General features: G+C 49.6%; 1 long non-coding RNA gene across 1 annotated transcript; it reads right to left on the bottom strand.

Annotated features, from left to right (window-relative positions):
* Positions 1 to 4,213: 4,213 nt before the first annotated feature.
* On the bottom strand, positions 4,214 to 5,953 carry LOC146755002 (uncharacterized). The gene is made up of 5 exons (XR_014938552.1): positions 5,840 to 5,953; positions 5,703 to 5,738; positions 5,116 to 5,151; positions 4,728 to 4,796; positions 4,214 to 4,555 (listed from the first exon to the last, which is right to left on the bottom strand). It is a non-coding gene; the product is annotated as an uncharacterized LOC146755002 (long non-coding RNA).
* Positions 5,954 to 6,524: the final 571 nt, after the last annotated feature.

Genomic DNA, 6,524 nt, shown 5'->3' with positions numbered 1-6,524 from the left:
GTGAGTAAGGGATGGTGCCTGAGGGCAGTGGCTGCACTAGTGCTCAATATTCAAGAAGCCTATAAATCTACACTGGGCCAAAGGACACCAGTTTTAATATCTCATACAGTGTTTACTGTACTGGAGGCAAAAGGGGGACATTAGTTCATTGGCTCTCACCCCAAAGATTCCTGAAATACCAGGCCATCCTGGTAGAGCAAGGTGATGTAGAAATAATTGTGACTAATATTGTCAACCCAGTATCTTTCCTTAGCGGAACTCCCGGAGAACCACTATTACATGACTGCTTTGAATCAACTGAAGCTGCACATTCCAGCCGGTCAGTCGAACCTGAAGGACGAACCCTTAGAAGATGCAGAAGACACCTGGTTTACCAGCAACTGCAGTTTTATGAGACAAGGAGACTGTAAGGCAGGACATGCAGTAACTGCTACTGACCAGGTAATCGAAGCACAACCACCAGCTGTGGGGACTTCCCCTCAGAAGGCTGAAATAACTGCCTTGACAAGAGCTTTAATCATATGGACAGATGCTAAATATGTGCCACACGCTCATAGTACCATCTGAAAAGAGCAAGGATTGCTCACACACAAGAAAAAGAGCCTGATTTAAATCTACCAATGGTTATTATATGTTGTAAAAGACATCAGAAATGTAACACTGTACAGGAAACAGAAAATAAGATGATAGATCAGGTGGCAGAACAGGCAGTTGAAGAAGGCTTCAATTCCAGAAGGTAAACTTAAAATCTCTGAAGCCAAGTCAAAACCTGTAAAATATTCTAAAGAGAACAGGAGTCCAATTAATAATTTAGAAAGGAAGAGAGCAAGCTGACAGATGTGTGCATGCCCAAATGGACACATTATTATGCCCTTTAGTATTTTATGGAAATTGGTTATAAGGGAAGATAAGAGAATATATTGAGCAAACCAACACTACAAAGTACAGTCCCAGTACCAGGAACAGGGCACAAGTGGGCCTCACGGGAGAGGGCCTTCCAGGGCAACAACGGCAAATTGAGTTCACAGAACTCCCAAGAAAAGGGGGGTACCACTGTATGAAAATTTCTGTAACCTTAGAAACAATTGAGGATGCTGCTGCAGATGCTTGATGGACAATCCAAAAGGAGATATCCTGTTTATCCAAAGATGCATTGCAACATGGAGTAGGCAGGGATAACACCGATTGGGGAATAGTTTTCTCTGGATCATGGGATAAACTTACTAGTTGCCAAATTTAGGATGACTAAAACAGCTTTTCTTAGCCTGCATCACCTTGCTACTCTTGGTGTGTTTTACTTGTGTTGTTATAAGGTGCTTTTTGTGTCTGTGCCAGGATACCAGAAGGGAATATGGGGTTTGGAAGAGACATGAGCTGAGACAAAAGGTAGAGAGCGGAGCCAATTTGAGACCCATTAAGAATCTAGCAGGTAAAAGCCTGCTAGATTAAAGAAAAGGGGGGAATTGAAGAGTGAGCAAAGCCTCAAAATGGTGGTAAGGTAACACTTTGCTATAGAAAGGGAAAGGGGAACTTCACAGAAACCAAGACAAAGGGTAACTGTACATTTAAAAGTGCAGGGAAAGGGGGAATTGCAAACACTTAGTCAAAATAAAGCAATAAAGATAAGAAGAAACTGTCCGGAGACCTCTGACAAGAAGGATTAGATCCCCCCCCGGGCAAGATGATGCCGACATGGGAGAACAATAACAGCAGATAACACCAAGAAGAAAACAGAAGAAGAATTTCACCCCAAAACATCGGCAAGGGTCGCGGGGAATGGGGTCAGGGGGAATGAGGGAATGGGGTCGCGGGGAACGGGGCCATAGGGAATGTAATGAATATGTAATCAAACTGAGGAGGAGACTATTGATTATGTATTAGCTTAACCTATATCTGTAACACACTTTTCTCTTTACGGTGTGCAAGTTTGGAGGAGCTATCCCCCTTGCACCCGGCGCTGCGCAACGCTGGAATAAACATACCTGCTTTATAACCCATCTCTGGATTATAGAGTTTGATTCCGCAAGTCACCCAGGCTTGACTATGGCTCTAATGTAGGGGACAGCAAGAGACTGCCCCAAAGGAAATATGGCCTATGAGAACCGGAAAGATATCTACAGTGCTTTAGTTAGATCCCAAGAAAAGTGAAGGTACTCTTGTCTAATCAGTGCAATTTGTAAATCATGGGTCAAGCAGAGCTAGCTGCATGTTGGTGGCTGGTTCTAATGCTGTTTAGAGTGGGCTGGTTTCAAACAGCTTCTAACTCTCCTAGTCTCAGAAATGGTTCTTAGTGAAAATAAGGCCAATTGAGAGCACACCTGGTCCTCCCCCCAGCTGCCCTGGGGCTCCCGTTCTGCAGAACTCTCATGGACATTCCTTCTTCCCAGACCCTGTATGGTCATTGTTGGAGAGAGTGACACTGAACGTGAATAAGATGCACACTAATGATTTTCCGCTGTACTACAGATAAGCAGCAGCAGGTGTATGGGAGATCCACCACACACATATCTCCAGGTTGCTCTGAGGTGAGGAAAACTACTCGGGAAATTGGAATTTGACTTGAGTCTGAATAATGCCTTCTCTCCAGGCAACATATGATGTGCAGGCATTTGGACTTAAGACCTCATCCTTGTTCCTGAACAATATTTCAGCGTTGCTGCAATGACTGCACATGTACCGAACATTTCAGTCTCTGGTGTATGCAGAGGCAACAAGTCTAGCCTTATAAACACACAATTCACTAGGCCTTGGTACGCATGTTGTTAATAAAACTGATTAAAATATTTGCATGACACAACACAGCTGAGGAAGCATTTGGTTACTGATGACATTCACAAGAGTTTAAAGGCTATGTTTGCACATGGTAGATGGGAGTGGTGTGTGTGTAGCTCATTATGACCTTGGGACTTAGTGGTACCTTATCTGCAAACCTGGATATTTGCAGTCTTATGGGAACAACATGGCAAGTAAGCTCTGCTTCTGCTGGTGGGTGAGGCTTTCTCATCCTCTGGCTAAAAGTAGCTAGTAGGGTCTTCCTTTGATTGACTTGGTGGAGGTCCACAACTTGCAGCCTAAGGCGTCAGCAAACTTAGACACTTTTGCTGAGCAAGACACATTAAGTTCTGTATAAGTATTATACAATATAATGCTTTTGTAAGCTTTGATTTGTAGCTCACTTTGAATGCTAAACAACTGAAGTCCTATTGGGCTATAGGCAAATACACTTGGGGAATGTACTTCATCAATTGTGGAGGCTGAGTTATTAGCACTGGGTTGTTAAGAGCAGGCCTGGGAGTTGGCATACCAGTAAGCAAACAGCCCCCACACAGAGTGGAGGCCCAATCATGATTCTACAGACTTGCAGGATGTCTGTCACTTGTTCTTGGGACTGCTGTCAGTTTACATGGGCCTTATGGCTGTGGTGATGAGTTAGCTACATAGAAATTTTGGCCCTAGTACAGGCAGAGCTGATGGCAGGAGTCAATGCCCAGCCAGGTGTGCCCGACCCAGCCCAGCTGGGCAGGGATAACAAGGTAACCCGCAGGGCCATTGGCTTAGGCTGCAGCTATCTTACACTGCTGGAGGTTGTTCCAGCCTTGTCTCTGTGCCTCTGCTGGATCCAGAGCTCAAGATGGACGAGCAGAACCTCTGTGGGAGTTGTGTTTTAATCCAGCAGGTGCTTGAGCAACATATGCTCATCTGCTCACTCCCCACTCTTCCTAGTGATCACTGATCAAGAGAGGGTGTCACTGGTCATCAGGGGGCTTCATTGGTCATCAGGAGATTTGAGGCGTCCATGGGAGGGGGTGAGCAGACCTTGTTCTGGGAGATGGGGCACCGACGCAAGAGGACTAAAGCAGACCCAAAAGAGGGACAAGTGGCTGCAGAAAGACTGGGGGTAAAAGGAGGGTGATGTAGTCACGCTGTGTCCATGGATCAAAGTGTAATGAGTTTGGGAGGAATAGTATGGATGAGCTGAGAGAGAGCAGAGGGAGGGTACTGGGGCTGCTTGGCAGCATGAGGATCTCCATCCTTTAGGACTTTGAGGCAGATGATGAGAGAGGGTGGTGAAGCCCACAGGGGTGCAGGACATGGTGCGCATGGCATGGAGCTGGGGAAGCTTCCCAGCACTTTGAGGTGACCACTGCCAGGCAGAGACAGATCCAAGCAGTCCATGCTGAGCATGAGAACAAGGACACAGACACACAGAGTGTAGCTTTGCTGAGGGATTTATTGATCATCAGAGGGTGTCATTGATCATCAGGGTCTTCATTGGTCATCAGAGGGCAACACTGGTCATCAGAGGGCAGCAATGGTCATCAGAGGATGTCAGAGGGCATCACTGGAAAGGAGAAGCCTTGTCCCTGCAGGGTTTGTCCCCAAGGACTTAGGGCAGGAGAAGGACTGGCAGCAGCCAAGAGACCCAGGGCAGGATGTGGGTCCCATGGGAACAGAAGCCATAGCCCCTGTCTCAGCTGCATGGTGACTCTGGGCCATCCATAGGGCACCCTGAGCCTGCCCCCTCCAGATCTGTTCCTCTGCACATCGCTGTAGACTGTAAGGGAAGGGCTGGAGGTGAGAGTGCCCAGGTCCCCCTGGAACAGGTCAGGGACAGTCCCCTCCATACCATCAATTCCCAGCACCTGATGCCCAGTCCTCAGGGCTCCAGATACAGCCAGGGTCCCCTAAGTCCCCTGTGGGGTTGTAAGCATCCCTGTGCTGCTCACCTAGACATGTAAATCCAGGGCCACACGTCTCACGCGCGGGGGATTCTCCTCTGTCCTGCTGAGCACATCCTGGGGAAAAAGGGGTCGTTAGGGACACACAGAGGGTATGGGGAGAATGGAACACACTGGGAGCAATAAGACACAGTGGGACACCCTGAAGGTGCAGGGACCCATTGTGGGCACAAGAACAGCATGGCCAAGGCACGGTCCTGTAGCCAGCTCAGCCCCAACTGTCCCCCATTGCCTTTCCCCCCTGACCATTGCCCTCCCACATCTGGAGGGAGCCCAACAGAGGCTTTGGGGCGGCAGGAGTGTCTCCAAGTCTCAGGGGAACTGAGAACAGCAAGACATCCCAGCCCCATCCTTGCCCCATGGTCACCCAACTCACCAATCCAGGAAGGGCAACAGCAACAGGTGGTGGCACCTGGGGAAGAAGAGCCATGAGGCAGCAATGAGGGAACTGTGAGTCTGGGGGATCACAGGGTGACCCCATCCAAGCAGCCTGGTTGGTCCCAGGGCTGCCCCCAACCTCATGGTTGCCAAGGTCTTTGTGCACCTCTGCCCATGGAGGAGCCCAGGGCTGGGGCTGGGGCTGGGTATAAGGACAGAGCAGGGGTTTGGGGGGCCCAAAGGAGGGGAATAGGGGTGCCAAACAGAGAGGAACAGAGAATGAGGGAAAATGAAACACAAGGGATTGGGGACCTAAAGAGATGAGAATTGGGTTGCCAATTAAAGGAGATCTGTTGGTGCAAAAAGCATGGGATGTGGGGACCCAAAGAGAGGGCATTTGGAACAGCCAAGAAAAGGGATTTGGGGGAGCCAGAGAAAAGATGACTAGGGTGCAAATGGAAGAAATTTGGATGTGCCAAATATAGGGGCAGTCTCTGCCAGGCAGGGACAGACCCCACCCGCTCCTTCAGAGCTCCCTGCAGGGCCATCCTTGGGCACAATCAGCATGGCTGCCCAGGCACTCACCACAGCAACTTCAGAGTCTGGCACTTGCACAAGTGACTGTGGGGAGAGGAGTAGGAGAGAGAGTGAGAGATTGCGTCGGGGATCCCCAGTAGCCAATCACCTCCAGCCCCAGCCCACATCCCCCACAGATGCTTCACCTGAGCTTCCACTGTGCAGCACAGGGCAGCAAGGAGCATCACGAGGCTGAGCACAGCTGCCTTCATCTTCCTCTGTGCTCTGGGAGCTGGGTGAGGCTGCAGGAGGCAAGGTCTGCATTTATCCTCCCTGAGCCCCTCCCACTCCCCAGATGCCCCTGGGCTTGGCAGACTCCCCTGACATGGACTGAGCCCAGCATGCAGCCGTCCCCTTCCTTGGCCCCAGGAAACATGAGGAAGCCAGGGATCAGAGGAAGAACACTGAGTGCTGGGATCCTGATGGCATTGAGCCCAAAGCCCTCAGGTCCCAGCACTCAGCACACACGGCCTTTCTTTCCCCCAGGACCACCCAGAGATAACGCTGTCCTCATACCATGTCTTTGTCCAAGGACTCATCCCTGAGTTCTGTCCTGTCCTGTGAGACTACCAGGTGTGAGGCTGATTCTTCTTGGGAACTAGGATACAGCATCTGGGGACACTGGGAGGTGAGAGGGTAATAGGGACATGGGTAGTGAGGAACTTACGGAGATATTTGGAAGGCAAGGGGACACAGGGATATGAGGACATGAAGATATGAGAACATCATGTGATACGAACACATCATGGGAACATGAGTATGTCACGGCAGTTTGGGGAAGTCATGGAGATATGGGAAAATGGGGACGTGCAACCAAATGGGAACTTCTTG

Source organism: Coturnix japonica, chromosome 37 (genome assembly GCF_054131305.1).
Source record: "Coturnix japonica strain WE chromosome 37, WE-NBRP24, whole genome shotgun sequence".
Classification (NCBI taxonomy): domain Eukaryota; kingdom Metazoa; phylum Chordata; class Aves; order Galliformes; family Phasianidae; genus Coturnix; species Coturnix japonica.
The sequence above is the reverse complement of the archived record's forward strand: the minus strand, read 5'-3'. Positions and strand labels throughout refer to the sequence as shown.